At 43.8% G+C, this 20727-nt stretch overlaps 1 protein-coding gene across 2 annotated transcripts in view; it reads left to right on the plus strand.

The window, feature by feature from the left end:
- Positions 1-5834: 5834 nt before the first annotated feature.
- epha4b (eph receptor A4b) overlaps positions 5835-20727 on the plus strand; it is an 87783-nt gene continuing 72890 nt past the window's right edge. For both annotated transcript variants that reach the window (XM_062993796.1, XM_062993797.1), the window contains exon 1: positions 5835-5912. The gene's annotated coding sequence lies outside the window, so the exon portion shown is untranslated. The remainder of the gene's footprint in view (positions 5913-20727) is intronic.

Here is a 20727-nt window from a genome sequence, read left to right on the forward strand (position 1 = left end):
TTCCATCACGCTCCAGTGATGTTGGAATCTACTTCATAGTCTGCACTCTAGAACTTCTCTCTAGAACTTTCCATGAAGTTCAAATTATGTTGGAATCTACTTCACAGTCTGCACTCTAGAACTTTCCATCAAGCTCCAATGATGTTGAAATCTACTTCATAGTCTGCACTCTAGAACTTCACTCCAGAACTTTAGTCTTCACTATAGAACTACACTCCAGTAGAAGAACAAGCTCCAGTAATGATAGAATCTACTCCATAGCCTGCACTCTAGAACTTCAATCTAGAACTTTCCATCAAGGTCCAATGATGCTGAAATCTACTTCATAGTCTGCACTCTAGAACTTCCCTCTAGAACTTTCCATCAAGCTCCAATGATGATGGAATCTACTTTATAGTCTGCACTTTAGAACTTTCCATCAAGTTCTAATGAATCTACTTCATACCCAAAGGTTTTGGTTAGGGTTGGAAGTGCCTGTAGAATGTCTTTGTGTGTTCTAGCATTAAGCCATTCCTGCTCTGAAACCTTTAGGACCAGCCAAACTTTAGAGTCAGTACTATGATCTGATTTCAGACTCCCAAATCCGGGAGGATCCAGATTTCTTGGTTGGACTGCGTGGTCTTAAAGTGTCATTTTCATTGCTTAAAAGTCCAGTGTTGTGTTTTATACCATTCACCGAACCCTTGGCCTTGTATGCAAATCAGAGATCAGAGAAGGAAACATGATGAATCACTTCTGGAGAAAAAACAAGCCCTGTTAGCCATGTCAGCAATAAAAAATGTATTATGAATTACCTCTCAGCATGATTTACGTCTGCCGGAACTGTCTGTACACGTTACGAATAAAAAGAAACAACCCTGCGCCGAGAACCCTGAGGTGCATCTCTTGAGCGACTTAAACAGAGGCCGCCAACCGTGCAGGAGATGATTGTGACCGCAACCTTTTTTTGCTACCGGCCAAGCTGCTAACGCTAATAAAAAAAAGACAAAGTAGAAGATGAAGAAGGAAAAAAAAACCTTCAGATATTTTGTTACTCATCTTTTGTTCCAGATGATTCACTACCAAGCCGGTTTTGGTGAATATCCAAAGCAGTACTGAGCAGACCTGTGAGAACACGAGCGTGCCCCGAGGTGGACGCTTTCTCAGACGCGTCATCAGGAACACAAGAGGCTGAAAATAGAGACGCCGGTGGAAATGAGGCATGAACACCGCCGGGTAAGAGATTGTGTCCCGTTTAAGAGACAGCTGAGGACACGGCGCTGCATACGGGATTACGCTGAATAGCTATGAGGCAGTAGGGTGGGCGGGGCTTAGAGGATTTGGAGGACTTCTATTGGAGAACCAAAAGTATTGACAGACTTGGGGATACCCATGGAAGCACCTGAGAAAGAAAGAGCTCACTGGTCTAGTAACAACGGTTCCAGTTCCAGGAACGAGTTGAGCAGTTCTTTTAGCAGCAAAGAACCCATTTCTAGTACCACACCTTCCAACTCCAAACACTCAAACTCTCTGGTTCCAGTCTGGAAGGTTTCAGTTCCAGCATAAAAGGTTGTAGCTCCCAAAGGTTCTAGTTCCAAGAACAGTTCCAGGATTGAGTTGAGTGGATCTGTGGTGATAGCAGCAACTCCAAACACTCCTGTTCCAGTCTAGAAGGTTTCAGTTCCAGTATGGAAGGTTGTAGCTCCAGTATCAGGGCATTCACTTCTAGTACCAAAGGTTCCAGGTCCAGAAGTTCCATTATCAAAGGTTCCTAAAGCTTTTAGTTCCAAGAACAGTTCCTGGAATGAGTTGATTTCCATCACCACACCATCCAACTCCAAACACTCTTGTTCCAGTCTAGAAGGTTGCAGCTCCAGTATGAAAGGTTGTAGCTCCATTATCAAGGCATTCATTTCTAGTGCCAAAAGTTCAAGGTCCAGAAGTTCCATTATTGGAGGTTTCCAATGGTTCCAGTTCCAAGAACAGTTCCAGGAACAAGTTGAGTAGTTCTGCATTAGTAGCAGCAACTCCAAACTGTCCTGTTCCAGTCTAGAGGGTTTCAGTTCCAGTATGAAAGGTTGTAGCTCCAGTATCAGAGCATCCACTTCTAGTACCAAAGATACCAGGTCCAGAAGTTCCATTAACAAAGGTTCCAGTTCCAGCACCATAAGCTCGAAGTTCCAAAATAAAAATCTAAGCTTCCAAGTCTGATACCAAGGATACCAAGTCCAGAAATTCCACTTTCAAGGTTTCTGAAGTGGTACCAAACCTTCTCTTTAAATAAACCCTTTAAATCATAGCCAGACTGCTCTACCACAGCAGATCTGGTCCACATACCAGACTTGGAATAAAATAAAGTAAAGTATCTTCTGAGTAACCTAAGTGTTGGAAGTGGTTCCATTTCCTGTGTGTGTTTTTATTTTCTGTGCCTTTATTAAAATCTTGGTATTGTTCGGATCTAATTATTATATTCAGTCCGACTCTAGAGCACAATTAGGGCATCGTGGGATGAATTCTTATCGAGGAGCTGCGATTATAGCTGATCCGGCGATGCGTGTACCATTTTCTGAAATTAAATGGGCCAAAATTACACGGCACAGTGAGCGGACGTCGTGAGGAAGCCAGGCGTTACCCCGCCAGCTCAATATCCTCCTCTAATGGTCGTGTACGTAATGAACATAAAGATCTCACACAATGTCCGATCTGGTCGTCTTTTATGATCCATGGTGGTTTTATGGCTATGGTGGGAAACCTCATCTTCAAAAGTTCAGCGTGGCTGCAGGTTTTGATTCACATCAAGCAGGAGATACATCTCATTTCAATTATTAAATCATTCAAGAGGAGATCGACTGGGGAAACTGGTGGAAATAAGAATAAAAACGTGAAGCCGCCAAGGTCCAGTTGGGATGAGGTATACCTTCTGATTCTTAGTGGTGCTTAAGAGGTTCCTGATCATCCTGCATGATTTTTCACTCCAGAAAATGATCCAACAATGGTGTGCTTTACACTGCTTGGCAATGGGAACCCAAGCCATGAAGCTTCTGATGACCAGTTCTTCTACTGACGTTGCCTTTAAATGTAGTTTGGCCCAAGAAAGCATGTTGAATTCACTTGTGGTTGGTGTTCAGATTATCTGTCTGACAAGCACCCAAAAATCCTTGATAGCAGGTGCTCCTAAAAACAGCACCTACATCTGACCAAGGAAGATCTAGCTTGGCAAACTTTTGACACACCGATGGGCTGAAAAGGTGGCAACCTATGGCAATGCCAGACTAACAGTCTCTGAGACAGAGACTCATGTTCAAGACTTGATGGTGCCAAGTATGACAGGTTGGAGCTCCAGTATCAAGGCATCCACTTCTAGTACCAAAGATATTAGGTCCAGAAATTCCATTATCAAAGGTTCCAGTTCCAGCACCATAAACTCGAGTTCCAAAATAAAAATTTGTATTTCCATTATTTGAGCTTCCGAGTCTGATACCAAGGATACCAGGTCCAGAAATGTCATGATTAGGGGTTTAGGTTCCAGTAGCAAAGGTTCCGTTTCTGTGGTGGTACCAAACCTTCTCTTTAGATGTTCAAATAATAGCCAAAGCTCTAATCAGAGTAGTTCAAATCAGACTTCAGGATCAAAGCAACCACTTTTATTGTCAAAGATACAGGTAGATCTGGTTCTAGAACAGAACATTTTATACCAGAACTGGAACCTTCAGTTTTAACAGTGCAACATTTAATAATAAAAGTCCAACAACAACCCGTCTAGAGACTGGTTTGAGTCTTGGCGGTGCTGTCAGCCTGGCAAAGCTTTTAACATCAGACATTGTCTCAAAGCAAGAATCCAGAACCAAAAACCAGAAAGCCCCTGTTGAGCAGCCGAGGGTGACAGCGGCAAGGAAAACGTCCCTTAAAATTTAAAAGGCCTGTTAATAAGAGGCTTGAGGTTTAAAGCCACCTTGATGTTTCAAGGACCTTGACAATTAAATGCTTAGTATGTTTTGTGTTACAATTCTTGCTTCATGCAGTTTTATCCCGATAAACAAACAAAAACAGTCTAACACGCGGCCTCCCTCCTGCCGTGCCGGAGGATTCACCGGCTTCTCAAACTGGCTCCATCACAGCACCACCTACAAAAGTTCCCACTAAACGTATGAGGTCTGATGCCAGCAGTGACTCATTTCTTCCCACAGGACGTAAACAGCAGGAACGATCGGGTTTGGAGAGATCAGCACGTGTTTCACTGGTAAAAAACGATTGATTAAACCAAGCCAAAGATACTAAGAATGTAATATAATTTATAATCATATTTCTTATTATTATATAATTTATTTAAAAAATATTTTATATAGTAAATTGATATAATATATTTATTTTTAAAGAATTCATATTCTTTTAATATTAAATAATATTAAAAAATTTATAAATAATACAAAAAATACAATAATGAAAAGTAAACCAATAAAACAAATCTGGCACTTTGTAAAAACATATAATATATCATTTTTATTTTTTTTTATTTAAAGAAAATGCTTCAACAACAGTGTACCACACCATAATGACACAATTCAAAACTCAAAATAATAATAATATTTCTTATTATTATTATTTTAAAAACAGATTAGATTATTTTAAAAATAGATTTGGTCCCCTCAGTGTTCGATTGATGCCTAAAGCCTTGTCCACAATGGGAAAATCTACCAATCTTAATAGGCTTTCTAACACCCTGCTCAGTGTGAAGCATGGTGGTGGTAGCATCAGGGCAGGTCAATGCTTTACAGCAGTAGTGTGGGCAGCACGTAGGCTCGGTGGGTAGCACTGTTGCCTCACAGCAAGAAGGTCCTGGGTTCGATCTCCAGGTGGGGTGGTCCGGGTCCTTTCTGTGTGGATTTTGCATGTTCTTCCCGTGTCCACGTGATTTTCCTCCGGGGGAAGCAGTGGTTGATTGACTGCCTTTTGCTTTCTGCGATACAGAAAGTGGGATGCAGCACGTGCATGGCGCCTCCTGAACACCGTACCGCCTCAGATTCTACCCCTTTCTAAACATGGCAACGTTTGGGATGTACCCCTGTATGAACATGACACCGCCTCGGATTCTACCCCTTTCTAAAGATGGCATAGTTTTGGATGTACCCCTTTCTGAACATGACACCGTCTCAGATTGTACCCCTGTATGAACATGACACTGTCTCAGATTGTACCTGTCCCTGAACATGACACTGTTTGGGATGTACCCCTCTCTGAACATGACACTGTCTCGGATTGTACCCCTGTATGAACATGACAACGTCCCAGATTGTATCCGTCCCTGAACATGACACCGTTTGGGACAGTAGGCACAGGTTCACCACATCGAGGTCTGACGGATCACAGTTCGGGTCGGAATTTGGCATAAACAGCGTGACCACAGACCACAGTCACCAAACCTGTTATGCAGTCATGTAAGGATGAGCCCAGTAAACTTCACTTGACTCCCCAGTCACCAGATCTGAATCCAGTTTATCTAATATCTATTCTATTCTATATTTTAAGCAAAATATGCACATTTAAAATGCGCTGGAATTCTTGCATCCTACTGGTAAATTTTTCTGAATTTCCCAGGCAGTGGTTGACTGACTGTGTCTTGCTCCGCCTCCCACACACACACACACACACACACACCCCAAATCTCAGCGTGCCTCCTCAGTCCTGCAGAACACTCACAGTACACACACTCGGAGCGATACACCGCGCGTATGTGTGTGTGTGATACAGAAAGCGGGATGCAGCACCGTACCCTCTCGGATTGTACCCCTTTCTGAACATGACACTATTTGGGATGTACCCCTGTGTGAACATGGCACCCTCTTGGATGTACCCGTCCGTGTTTTGGCTCTTACTGTTTGTTCTTTTCTGTCTCGGATCGAGTCGTGGAGCGCGGAACTATCCCGAGAATGAAGGTAAGCGCGTGGAATTCAACACTTGGAGTGGTGGGATGCCGTGGGTTGAGTTTTTTTTTGGGGGGGAACGGGTGCATTCGGTAGAAGGGGTGTAGGCGAACTTCGTGCGTGTAAAATGGAACGCGCACCTTACGTGCGCACCGAGGTTCGAATTTTTCCGAACGCGTTCGCGCTTTATTTATTTATGGACAATTTAGTATCTTAAATTCACCTCACTCGCACGTCTTTGGACTGTCGGAGGAAACCGGAGCTCCCGGAGAAAACCCAGACCCACCCGTACCGCCCCGATTGCGTGCTTCATATACTTAACACATAGCTGGGCTTGCTTTTGCTTGTTTGTCACGAGTTTGGCTTTTGTTTGCACAAGTTTTGGGTTCTGCCCCTAGGTGCACCCGTCCCGTGTGTACCAGCTTAAGGCACGTTTATTTGGAACACCAGTCTAGCTACTATCCAAATTTAAGATCACATTTTCCCACGGCGACTCTGACCATGCTGAGGATGTTTGGTGCCAGGTTGGCTGGTTTGACTGGATCAAAAAGCCGTAGTGGTTAGTGGTTAAGGTACTGGAGTAGTAATCAAAAGGTTGCTGGTTGAAGCCACACTACTGCCAGGTTGTCACTGTTGGGCCCCTGAGCGAGGCCCTTAACCCTCAGTTGCTCAGACTGCATATATACTGTCACTGTAATGTAAGTCACTTTGGATAAAGGTGTCTCCTAAATGCCAAAAATGTAAACTCCCATCCTCAAAAGTCTTTAAATGATACAGAATGACAAAAACAACAAAACATCCAGTGAGCGGCAGTTCTGCTGAGAGAGAGGACAGTAGCTGTGGCCATCACGGTGGCCATAAAAGCCTCCCAGAGTGTCGAACCTTGATAGCATGGACAATACATCCAGGAATCTAAGACAGTGGGCACAGGTTCACCGTCGCTTGGTCCAAATTTGGCATTATAAACAGCATGAACCTACAGACACAGCCCACCTTCTGACAGCAGGTCAGGATCTGGTGGTCTTACGATGTGGCGTCCTTTAGTAAAATAAATGTATAACAACAGTCGTTCTTCTGTGGAGGCTTCTCGCAGGATTTTGAAGTATGTCTGTGGGAATTTGTTGCCCATGCATTTGCATGGCTGGGTGCTAAAGCCTCAACTGAGGCTCCGGTCAGGAGGTCAGGGCTCTGTGCAGGATGCTGGAGCTGTTCTCTAGTCTTTATAGGACACAATCATGCTGGAACAGGAAAGGACCTTCCCCAAACTGCTGCTGCAAAGTCAGAAGCATGTGGTTTTCTTTATATCATTGATTTATTACACCTGTTAGCAAAAGTGGTGTCCCAATACTTTTGTCCATATAGCATATATTTAATATAGATGCTATTTTATATTAAGATTTTAGAACGCTGCTTACTGCCTGCATTGAGTTTGGCATGTTCTCATTATGACAAAAGGTGACGTTCGTGTGATCGGGAGGTCAATCTGCAGAAACTCCTGACCCACTGCGACCCTGATCAGTATCAAATGAGCACGGATTATGGGCTTCCTCGGGTTCCTGTGGTTTTCTCTCAGCTCTCCGAACCCTGCAGATGGTGGATTGGCTTCCACGTGTGTCAGTGTGGCCACTGTGACCCTGATCGGGATTTGTCCATGATGAGGATCTATGCTGGTGCCACACTTATGCTGCTGGCATAGTGGGTGTCGCGCAGCATTGTAGGTTCTGGGGACATGGGTTCTGTTCTCCTCCTGTCTCTGTTCACTATGTGATCGTGTTCCCGCCTGATCTAGGCAGCATGGCTATCATTTCATTGCTTTTGCATGTTTGTCCATTGACAGTTCTACAACATAATGATAGACCTCACAAAGAGATGGTCTATTAATCCTGATAAAGTGCACCAGATGGCCAAAATTATGTGGGCGCTTGATCATGAGCTTTCTGGACGTCTTGTTTCAAAACCACCGGTTTCCTCCTACCTCACAAAACATTCAGAAGGTGGATTGGCTTCCACATGTGTCAATGTGGCCTAGATGGATTCCTGACCCACCATGACCCTGATCGGGATTAATCCCTGCTGGAATAGTGGGTGTTGCAAGAGCATCGTAGGTTCTGGGAACATAAGTTCTGTTCTCCTCCCGTCTCTGTTCCCTCTATGTGATCGTGTTCCTGCCTGATCTAGGCAGCATGGCTATCATTCATTTCATTTGCTTGTTTGTCTATTGACAGTTCTCCAAATAATGATAGACCTCACAAAGAGACCGTGTATTAATCCTGACAAAGTGCACCAAATGGCCAAAAGTATGTGGACACTTGACCTTGGACGTCCCATTCCGAAACCACAGGTTTGATCTAAGCACTGTGGTTTCCTCCTACTGCACAAAACATTCAGAAGGTGGATTGGCTGCACACGATGTGAGTGTGTGTTGCCTTGTGACTGATTGGTGCCCGCTTCGTGCCGTGCCGCCCCCACTTTGTGCCCGGTGTTTCTTGGATAGGCTCCGGAACTTTTAATCAGGGTTGAGGTGATAAAACACACACAGGTGATTTATTTTGCAAACGGCACGTCCAAAATGCTGAATTTAATCTAAAGAGCGCGTGGATTTGTTTACGCATCCATAAATCCTGACCCGCGAGATCCACAAGCCTCCGGAGGCTCCGAAAAAAAATCCTCCCTGTGGCTGAGAAGGAAAGAAAATCTGTGAGCAATTTCACCAAATGAAGGAAGTCCGTTAAAGCGTCCCGAACGAGCGCGATGATTCAGATAAATGTGAAGTTTGTGGTCGCCGCGAGGCTGGAACGGCGAGGGACTGACCTTTTCTGTTCATATTGGTTCAGTTTTGTGGGAGACGGTTGGCATTTGGGCGCAGGAATCTAATCCTGACAAGGAGGGCAGCAGCCGGTCGGAGCTCCAGCCCGAGCTCCTTCTGGAAACGTCCTGATTCGCTACGGACACTGGTTCAAGCCCCACCACCGTCAGGTTACCACTGTTGGGCCCTTGAGCAAGGCCCTTAACCCATAGACAGTATGCTTTCACAGTATATACAGCACGTTTGGGTGGATTTTGGTAGAACTGGACGTTTTACAGAAAATGCTTGTTTATATTCCTAATGAAATAAATATATATTATATATATATACTGTATATATATATATATGTAACATATTTCAAGAAATGACATTTAAAAATATAATCTATTAAATAATTATATTTATTTAATATGATATATTTATTTTTAACATTATATATTTATTTTTTATATTATATATTTATTTGTTAATTTTATATATTTATTTTTTATATTATATATTTTAAAATATATATTTATTTAGTATTTTATATTTATTTTTTAATACTATATATTTATTTTTATATTATATATTTAAAAATTTATATTTATTTTTAATATTATATATTTATTTTTTATATTATTTATTTTAAAATATATATTTATTTAGTATTGTATATTTATTTTTTAATACTATATATTTATTTTTATATCCTAAATTTTTTAATATATATTTATTTAATATAACATATTTATTATTTAATATCATATATTTATTTTTATATTACATATATTAAAATATAGATTTATTTAATATCATATATTTATTTTTTATTTTTTATATAATATATATTTAAAAATATGAATTTATTTTATATCATATATTTATTTTTTCATATTATATATTTATTTTTAAATATTATATATTAAATAATAAATATATTTTCATGCACTTTATTAAAGAAAATTAAATTTAAAAAATCTGCATTTAATACAATAAATGTGTAAAATATTTGATGCACTCTATGACAGTCCCTGATGCTTCCACCAGCATATTTTACAGTAAGGCCTGAGTGATTACATTCTACTTCAGTCTTATTAGACGACTCATTCTACCTCATTCAGTCTGGTTCAGTCACAGCCACCGACCGCTGCAGCTCAGTCAGAGGGACGGACGGCGTCGTTAAGCTCCCTTCCCCGGGCGAGTGTCCACGGTACATCGTTCAATCCCTGACTTGTGTTGTATTCCATTGACAATTCTTGAACATAATGCTAGACCTCACAAAGAGACGGTCTGTTAATCCTTGTGAAGTGCACCCAGTATGTGGACACTTGATCATGAGCTTTCTGGATTTATGGTTCCAAAGCCACAGACATTAATAACTGTGACAGCCTCTGCTCTGATTTGGAAGTGTATCTGTGGGAACTTGTGCCCATTTAGAGTCATAAAGGTGCATTTGCAATGTCGGGCACTCACATTTGTGAGAAGACAAGTGATTTTTCATACATTTTTATTTATTTATTTATTACATTTATTGTCTATTTAACCACCAATCTGGTCAGGGTCACGGTGGGTCTGAAACTGTGGGTCCTGCAGTGACTCCTCCGGCCACCAGAGGGCACAGAAACGGCCTTCCAGTATCAGCCCCCCATTATTTGATCTCCTCAGTATATTTATTATTTATCGTCCATCCCCGAAGCCCCGATGCGCTGATTTCCGATCGAAGGCATCTTAGGTTTATTGCGGCATCCTGTCGATGCACAGATGCACAGATGCCAGTCACGCCAGGTTCTGCTGAGCGCCAGGAGAGAGAGGGGCGCTCGTGCCACCCGTCCAGATCCTGCAGGGTACTGCGGGGGGTTCTTACGTTCTGCTTTAAAGCACATTAGATGAAGACTGATCCTGATTGGTGGGTAATTCAGGATTCACCCCCATCCATGTCTTTCATATACACTGATTAGGAAGGACACTAGAGGGTCAAAAGTATTGGGACACCGTGTCTAATTTCTGAATTCATGTGTTTCAGCCACAGCATTTGCTCACAGGTGTAGTAAATCATTTATATAAAGGAAAGTATTTACCTCCGACTTTGCAGCAACAGTTTAGGGAAGGTCCTTTTCTGTAATCAGAAGGTTGCTGGTTCAAGCCCCACTACAGCCAGGTTGCCACTGTTGGGCCCTTGAGCGAGGCCCTTAACCCTCAATTGCTTAGACAATATATATTGGTGTGGAAGTATGTGGACGCCCCTCTTGATTAATGAGTTCAGATATAGTAAGACATGATGGGACGGGTTTGGTGTGGAGGATCTCCAGCGGTCTGCACAGAGCCCTCAGCACCACAGAACTGCTTTAAGATGAACTGGAACACTGACTGAGAGCCAAGCCTCATTTACATTTGCAGCATTTAGTGGACGCTTTTTTATCTACTTACAATTGTGATCGATACTGTCTGAGCAATTGAGGGTTGAGGGCCTCGCTCAGGGGCCCAACAGTGGCAGCTTGGTGGTGGTGGGGCTTGAACCAACAACCTTCTGATTACTAGTCCAGCACCTTAACCGCTGAGCTACTGCTGAGCTCAGTGTCTATAGTTTTACTACAGACATACTGTCTGATCTCAGAGAACACCAACTTCACGTTGATGCACGTCTTAACAAGCTCAAGGTCAGGTGTCCACATACTTTTGGCCATATAGATCTGTGTGCAAACCTGGTGAGATCTTTACACAGACTGTGTGCCCACCCCTCAGCTGGTGGCACGCTAAAAACAGATCATCAGGTCAAAGGTCGGGCTTATTTAATGGCTCTGAAGCGGTCGTAGCCGCGATCGTTGGCGGGTGGACGGATCACAAGCGTCCGGTTCAATCAAAGAAGACGAAATCAAGCTGGTTTTCTCTGTGACCTTGAGCTGATTGGTGCATCGATTGGACCTTTTTTACTGGTACCTCTATTACTGGGATTGCTCCTGGGTTGGCACTGGGAGTAATGGTTCATAAAAAACACACCACACTGGATTGGTTTATACACTGGATGGTAAAAGTATCGGGACGCCCCTTTTAATTACTGAATTCACGTGTTTCAACCACACTTGCACAGGTGTAATGAATCAATTCTATAATGAAACAACAGTTTAGGGAAGGACCTTTCCAGTTCCAGCACAGAGCCCTGACCCCAACCACACTAAACGGCTCAGGAATGCGCTTTTGACTCAACCGGTTGTGCACAAATTCCCACAGTCTTGTATGAAGCCTTCTCAGAAGAGCGTCATTCATTGTAGGGCAGGTGTAGCCCAGCGGTTAAGGTACTGGACAAGTAATCAAAAGGTCGCTGGATCAAGCCCCACCACGACCAGGTTGTCACTGTTGGGCCCTTGAGCAAGGCCCCGGTATAAAGTATCGGGACGCCCCTTTTAACTACTGAACAGGTGTAATTAATCAATTCCATAATGAGGCAACAGTTTAGGGAAGGACCTCTCCAGTTCCAGCATGACTGTGCTCTATAAAGACATCTAAAGAAACTCCAGTGGATACTGAACAGCTCTGGAATGAATCGGAACATCAACTGAGATCATACTCTTAATTAAACTGGCACAAATTCCCCCAGACACAATCCAACATCTTCTGGCTGTTGTTTTAGCTGGAAAGAAGAAGTTTGTTTCTGGAACGGGACGTCAGACAAGCTCGCGGTCAAGCGTCCGAATACTTTTGGTTGTACAGTATAGTGGCTTATTAGAATTGAAAGCTTGCTTGACTGTGGACACAGACACCTGACAGGCTTGTTTTTTTGTGAGTTTTGTTTTGTGGTGTTTTTTGGGGTGACAGTTTTGGGTTTTCTGCTCCACCTTGATAAGGAGACGACTGTTCCATGTGCTCCACACCTACAGATAATTGTTTGTACGGACTATCCGATCTCGACCCGAGATTCCAGGGCTTCCTTTCAGTCGGAATGCTCGTGAGGGAATAAATCACGCGCAGTCGGACGAGCTCTGTTTATACGGGCACAGAGAAGCCACCGGCTGTAATCAGTTTGGGGAAGCTCCTCCCCTGTTCCAGCATGACTGTGCTATATAAAGAAACTCCAGGGTCCTCAGTCACCCCAAACAGCTCTGGAATCAATCGGAACATCAACTGAGGCCCGGAGTTTGATTGAACGAGCACAAATTCCCACAGACACACTCCAAAATCTTGTGAGAAGCCTTTTCAGAGGAGCGAATGTCGTTCTAGCTGAATAGGTCGCTCTGTTTCAATACAGTCTGTTTTTGGAACGGGACATCCGACAAGCTCACAATCGGGCGTCCACATACTTTTGCTTGTATACTTTCTGTTTTAGATTTGGAAGCTTGCTCGACTGAGGACACGGACACCTGCTCCAGAAGCTTCTAATTCACGACAGGCTTGTTTTGTGGTGTTTTTTGGGGTCACAGTTTTGGTTTTCTGCTCCACCTTGATGAAGAGACGACTGTTCCATGTGCTCCACACCTACAGATAATTCGTACGGATTATCTGTAGGTATATTATCAGTCGGACGAGCTCTGTTTATATGGGCACAGAGAAGCCACCGGCTGTAATCAGTCTGGGGAAGGTCCTCTCCCGTTCCAGCATGACTGTGCTCTATAAAGAAACTCCAGGGTCCTCAGTCACACCGAACAGCTCTGGAATGATTCGGAACATCAACGGAGATCATACTTTTGATTAAACAGGCACAAATTCCCACAGACACGCTCCAACGTGTTCTCAACGAGGCTGTTGTTTTGGCTGAATAGGTCACATAGACGTCGTTCTGTTTTAATTCAGTGTGTTTTTGGAACGGGACGTCCGACAAGCTCACAATCAGGCGTCCGAATACTTTTGGTCGTATACTTGCTAAAAAATTCGCCAGCAGCTTCGTCTTCGCTTCCTAACGATAAACTAGCGGCGTGTCTCATTAGCAGGCTAGTCTGCTACGACACGATAGCGGTGGCCAAAAGATCCCGGCTCCGGTCGAGCGCCCCTCCGTCCCTCCTCTCTATTAGGCCGTCGCTCCTGACCTTTCTGTTCTTAAAAATTCGTCTTAATCGAATCGGTTTGTTGTTTTGCCCGCTTCCCGCCGCCCACGTCCCTCCCGCCGCTCCTCTGTGTTTGTTTTGTGGGAGAGGATCGTGCCCTGCGTGCTTTAGCGGACTGTTAAAAACAGCCTGGCGCCGTCCACAGATTTATGCTTTATTTCTGTTTTATTCCGTGTCTTGTTTTGTTTTCTTTTTAACAAGGCAGACGAGCTGCAGTCGTGGTGTGAAATGCAAAAACTCCCCCTGCAGCAGTAACAGCATCTCCCGTGTTTTTTGCAAGTGTGCCTGTGGGGATTTATGCTTGTTCTGTCCCTTGTGAGGTCAGGCACCGTTTTCAATCATCCCAGTGGTTTTCAACAGGGTTAAAGTTCAGGTCTTTACATCGAACTCGTAAGGCAAATTATTTGATGCGCTACGATTACATCACTGCAGTTTTAGCTTACTAAGCTAACACAGTTAGCCTCGGGTCGTTAGCACCCGAGCTAACGTCTCCCTCCGTGTACCGAAACCGCTTAAACTGTCCCTGACGAGCCTGAACTTACAAATGAACGACACTCATATAATCACACCTTTACACAGATTAAACATCAATGAGGATTTATTTACACTTCAAAAGAACTCCGTTGGTTGCTCCAAATTATATTCGTCGTTACAATTGTTGGGGTTTTTTTGTGAGAAAAGTCGTGCCGCACTGAATGCTGGGATTGATCTTCAGCGCCGAGAAAGTGCCGGACGCTCTCTCGTCATTCAGTCAGATCATCACTCAGAATTAAGGCGCCTCAGTGGAAGCATTTTAAGGAATCTAAGAATTTGGATAGTGGAGGTTTAGTGGGTGGAGCTTTGGGCGATCAATTGAAAGGTTGAGAGTTCGAATCCCAGCTCTCCAATGCTGCCACTGTTGGGCCCTTGAGCAAGGCCCTTAACCCTCTCTGCTTCAGGGGCGCCGTACAACGACTGACCCTGCGCTCTGACCCCGGCTTCCAAACAAGCTGGGATATGCAAGCTGGGATGGGTATACGTATATATGACAAATAAAGGCATTTTATTCTATTCTAATTTAGACACGCCCTCTTCTCGGTAGTGTAGGATGATGTAAAATCTGTCTGTGTAGACAGATCAGCAGGTGTTCAGACCTTTTGACATTGCAGTGATCTGAAACGTAAGATACTGCAGTGTAATTAACAGGAAGGGAAGAAGCTCGGGTTTGGTTTGGACTCCGGCCCCCGGCTCAGCGGTCACTTTTTTTCCGGCTAAAAGGAGTAAAAGTGATACGATAATGCACCGCGGGACACGCTGTGGTTAGCAGTTAAGTGGCATCAGGGCAGGTCAGGCGTGGGATCGTTTTCTTCTGGCGTTCCGCACCAATATTTTGGGTCCCGAAACATCGAGCAAGAGAACGGAGAAGAGGAACATCAGTCATTCTCGGTTTCCTAATCGGCCGCGGGTGCGGCCCGGCCCCGGCTCCGCTGTCAGCCGGTGACTGAGTATCGTGTTCTCGGTGGGGAAGCGGAAAAGACTAAATCTTTAAACGAATTAATGGAAACATTAATGGGTGTGATTATTTTTCTTTTAATGCATTTTTATGCATCTAGTCATATCCAATTCCCTGATCATATTCCACCTCTACTCCTGACCGAGGAGAGCCATGACTAACACACGCCTCCTCTACGGACGGTCTCTACCAGACTGATAGACCTCAAAAAGTGACTGTTCATCCATAAATGAAGCTAGTTAAAGCTAGTAGATGGCAGGAAGTCGGCTATATTTCAGCGAGGACGTCAGGATCTGACGGTACATGAAGCTGTGATATCACGATCGTACTGAAACTGAAACTCTTTGGGTGCTTCCCTGTAGATCGCTGAGCTTCAGGTAACGTCCTGATTGCAATCAAGCTGCCGCTTCAGTAGCCGTGTTGTGTCTGTGTGAGACTGATGGGAGGTCAAGAAGACGTACAGGGAAAGAGACGAGTACTGACCAGTGGTCGTGTCTGATCTTAGCCGTCCAATCAGAACCGTTTCTGTCACGTGGGAGAGAAAGGACTCAAGTGCGGAGATTAACTTAAACAATAATTTTATTTTTTAAATGAAAAATTAAACACAAAACACAAAACAAAAACAAAACCAATAATGAACCCCGCTGGAGACCGCTGGGCGATGCAGGCAACGAAAACTGAAAAAGGAAAACAAAGATTAATGCAAGGCGCGAACCCGGGTCGCGCCGGTGCATGGCGGTTGTGTTGCCACCGCGCTAACGTAGCGCGGGTGAGGGGTTGTGTGTAGACGCTGAAGATAAAGCGCTAGGTATGAACCGGGTAATGGCGTTATAGCCGAGCGCTTGACGGCATCACCATCAGGCAGTTACTGAACCTACAGGCGCTGAAACATAAAGCGGTGGGTATGAACCGGGTAATGGCGTTATAGCCGAGCGCTTGACGGCATCACCACCAGGCAGTTACTAATCCCACTATCACTGAGAATAAAGCGGTGGGTGTAAACCGGGTAATGGCGTTATAGCCGAGCGCTTGACGGCATCACCATCAGGCAGTTACTAATCCCACTATCGCTGAGAATAAAGCGGTGGGTGTAAACCGGGTAATGGCGTTATAGCCGAGCGCTTGACGGCATCACCATCAGGCAGTTACTAACCCACCAAGCTGAAAGCGCTAAGGCACTACAGCACTATGACACGGGAGTTAAGGACTCCCGGACATCAATAGCCCACCGCACGGCGGTGGGCTACGGGAAGAACGCGATCGGCGTGGCTTCGCTGAAGGTTACAGCTAATGAAGTTCGCCGATCTGAAAAGAGAAGAATAGAACAAATCAGTTAGACAGCCTCAGAAGTGCGGATTCGAACCGGGGATGTTGACGCGAGAGCCGAACACTTAACGGCCTCGCCACCCAGCGGTTACGAAACAAAATGACCACTTAAGCTGAGAGGATAATGCGGATACGGCTGCAAGCGATATCGCTTGCTGTTTAGCCGCACCGCTAACGCTAACCGAACAAAGAAAAGGCAGCACGAGGGCTGCACGGCGTCGCACCACGCTAAAGCAATAGGCTAAATAAAGATGTTACCTCGACCTTGCAGTCTACACACCCTAATGGCACATGCCACCAGGGGATACCGTCTGACCTATGAAAGCGTGGATGCGCTGCCACCAGAGAACTGAAAAAACAAACAAAAGAGACAAAAGCAGACAAAAGGTGCGACACCCGCTGCTGTGCAGAGCTGGCTTAAGTAAGCCAGCCCACAGCTGCAGGCAATTCGCCCTAATTGGAAGGCCTATTATTTAAGGCCTTCCTCTACTGAGCTCTGTAAGGCTCTGTGACATCAGGGAAGAGTGGTAAGTACCACTGACGCCACAGAACCTTACAGTTTCAGATTCATTTAGGCAGGATTCTTAGTCAGACTTACCCATAATCCCGAGCTCTGAGAAATCTGAGTAGTACAGTCGGACGGCACGGTGAGTAGCACTGTCTCCGCACAGCAACAAGGTCCTGGGTTCTATTCCCAGGCGGGGCGGTCCGGGTCCTTTCTGTGTGGAGTTGGCATGTTCTCCCCGTGTCTGTGTGGGTTTCCTCCGGGAGCTCCAGTCCAAAAACATAAAAGATAAAAGTGAGGTGAATTGGAGATACGAAATTGTCCATGACTGTTTGACATGAAACATGAACTGATGAATCTTGTGTAACTTGCGTAATCCTTGTAAAATAAAAACAGTCCTGGCTAGACTGTTTTTCCACCATCTTTTACAGCATGCTGTTAGGTGGATTTTGACGCCCTGTATTACATGGACATTTACACTTTCGGCATTGCCTTGCTCAAGGGCCCAACAATGGCTTGAACTGGCAACCTTTTGGTTACTAGTCCAGTACCTTAACCGCTAGGCTACCCTGTATTCTAAATTCTTCTGAAGTCTTCTTCCCAGTGTTTCCAGGATGAGCTTCACAGCCTCTGTGACCCTGATCAGACTTCAGAATGACGGGATTGTTTTCCAAATAAGATTCCATAAGGTGTCCCAATACTTTTGACCATACAGTTTAGCTTAAGAAGAAAAATAGAAAATAATAAAAAGAATTACAAGAAAGGAAACTAACAAATAAAAATGTAGAGTTTAGAGCTAAAACACTTGTACTCAGTAATTAGAAGGGGTGTCCAGATACTTTTGGCCATAAACAGAGTGTAAAACAGTACGTTTTTAAATGCAGTTGTACTTTTTGCTTGCGTTCTTTATTTCTATAATACTGGTTCCCAGTTCCTCTCTGAAATTCGTTATTATTTGGACAGACGGAGCGCTCACGTAGCCGAACAGAACTCAGCTGAATGCATTATGTTAAAAGCGTCTGAACCATCGATTTTTCACACCCAAAACTTCGGCCTCTGGTGTGGATCGGCTCCGGGGGGGATTGGGGATGAGTGTGTGTGTGTGTGGGGGGGGGGGGTATCGTTCCAGTAAGACACCCCTCTGTACCCTCTATACCCTCTGTACTCCAGCGTTCTTTCGTCTCCGTGTTTTATGCCGCCTGCTGACGCCGGTCGATATCTCGGCGTGTTTGAAACCGGACACCGCTGAAACGAAGATGCTGCCGGTCCTCCTGAAAGCAGGACAGGGCATCAGATCAAAGCCCAAAGTGATCCATGGTGGTACTCGGTAGCTAACAGTGATGCTCATGAGGGCTCTGTAAGTGACCGTCTAGATCACTGGTTAGATTTAGTGAGGCAACCTGAACTAGATAGTGTGACTGTACCTTCATTTTTTATACTCTTTAAATTGGTATGATGGGGGAGTGGGAGAGGCTGATAGGCTTTGTGGTGAGTTTGTGCTGCTGTTGGGGTTCACTGGAGGTGGAGTGGAGTGATGGTGGTTTCTTTTTATCTTTCTTTCTTTTGTTAGTTCTTTTTTCTATTTATTTTGTTCTTTTTCTTTCGTCTGTTTGTTCTTTTAGTTTTTTTCCTGTTCATTCTTTTTGTTTCTTTCTTTTTTCTTTATTTCTTTTTTCTTGTTAGTTTTTTTCCCTTCTTTCCTCCTCTTTCTTTCTCTTTCTTCTGATTTTCTTTCTTTCTTTCTTTCTTTTTTTCTTTTGTTAGGCCTTTTCTTTCTTTCTTTCTTTCTTTCTTTCTTTCTTTCTTTCTTTCTTTCTTTCTTTCTTTCTTTCTTTCTTTCTTTCTTTCTTTCTTTCTTTCTTTCTTTCTTTCTTTCTTTCTTTCCTTCCTTCCTTCCTTCCTTCCTTCCTTCCTTCCTTCCTTCCTTCCTTCCTTCCTTCCTTCTTCTGATTGTTCTTTCTTTCTTTCTTTTTTCTTTTGTTAGGCCTCTTCTTTCTTTCTTTCTTTCTTTCTTTCTTTCTTTCTTTCTTTCTTTCTTTCTTTCTTTCTTTCTTTCTTTCTTTCTTTCTTTCTTTCTGTTTAATCTTTTAGTTCTTTATTTCTTCTGTTAGTTCTATTAGTTTTTTTTTTTTTCTTCCTTTTTCTTTCTTCCTTTTTCTTTCTTTCTTTCTTTCTTTCTTTCTTTCTTTCTTTCTTTCTTTCTTTCTTTCTTTCTTGTTTAATCTTTTAGTTCTTTATTTCTTCTGTTAGTTCTATTAGTTTTCTTTCTTTCTTTCTTTCTTTCTTTCTTTCTTTCTTTCTTTCTTTCTTTCTTTCTTTCTTTCTTTCTTTTGTTAGTGCTTTTTTCTTTTTCTTTCTTTTGTACTCTTAGTTCTTGTGACATGTTTTTTTTCCGTTACTGATGGTGTCCCCCACTCAGGTGTAACAGAGGAAATTTTTTCCGAGTGACATCTCACTGCGGTTATTTTCACTCTAAGGATGTGAGCTGTTGTTGCTCCCTGCCTGACACAGTGACTCCGCCCCGGTGATATTAAACGATTGGTTATGACTCTGTTCCGGCCGGATTGTTTATGTTCTGTGAGACTCTTCTCGATCGATTGTTTTGTTCCTGGAACTGAGTGGAACCTAAATGGAGGTGCATTAGTACAAACTGCTGCTGAATCCTCATCCAGATTCACTCCCATTAAACAGCCAGTGATAGCGTGATCCTGGTCCATCTGTGTCCTGATCCTTCTGTAAGACGCGACCCTTCGTGGTGAGGTTCTAGCCAGTTCAGTAGTGTGAGTTCAGAAATGTTTATCATCTCGAGGGGCTTCATCACTTCAGTATGAAATGATCCAACATTCCCGATCTGAGATTTTGGACTTTGTGTGTGGGGATTTTAAGGGTCAGGCACTGATGGCTGATGTAATCAGTGTTCCAATTCATCCCACAGGCATTCAGTACGATTCTGATCAAAGCCTGGCACAGGAAAAAAACCAAGAACATGAAAGGGCCTTCCCTAAACTGCCGCAGGATTGAAATTCAAAATTGGCATTTATAAGGACAGCACCTGCTATACCGATAGACCCCACAAAGAGATGAATTCAAGGATTCATTTAAGTTGTAACAGACTGAAGCGAGTCGAATGAAAGTGATGTAGTGATGAAGACATGCATTATGGATTCCCCAGCACACACACAACACACACACACACACACACATATACACACTCCGGTATCTGTGGTTATTTCCAGCTCCACACGGCGGGTGAAGAATTGCGGCCGGCGAGAGGGAAACTATTTATGAAACATGAATCAGAGATCATTAATCTTTTACAAACGTGCCGCTGTCGTTATAAATCAAGTCGGCGAACCTGCGCTCACACACACACACACACACACACTCTTTTGTCCTGTAGCAAGATGTCCAGTCATTGATTCTGTACACAAGGTCCATAAACACGTTGTTGGACTAGTTTGGTGTCCGAATGCTTTTTTGAGTGGATGGAATGGACACAAATTCCCATAGACTTACTTCAAAATCCTGCTTAAAGTATCTCAAGAACTTTGCACTCAGTGGTGCAGTGGGTAGCACTGTCGCCTCACAGCAAGAAGGTCCTGGGTTCGATTCCCAGGTGGAGCGATGTGGGTCCTGTCTGTGTTGGTTTCCTCCGGGAGCTCCGGTTTCCGCCGACAGTA

The sequence above is a fragment of the Trichomycterus rosablanca genome, chromosome 4 (assembly GCF_030014385.1).
Source record: "Trichomycterus rosablanca isolate fTriRos1 chromosome 4, fTriRos1.hap1, whole genome shotgun sequence".
Classification (NCBI taxonomy): Eukaryota; Metazoa; Chordata; class Actinopteri; order Siluriformes; family Trichomycteridae; genus Trichomycterus; species Trichomycterus rosablanca.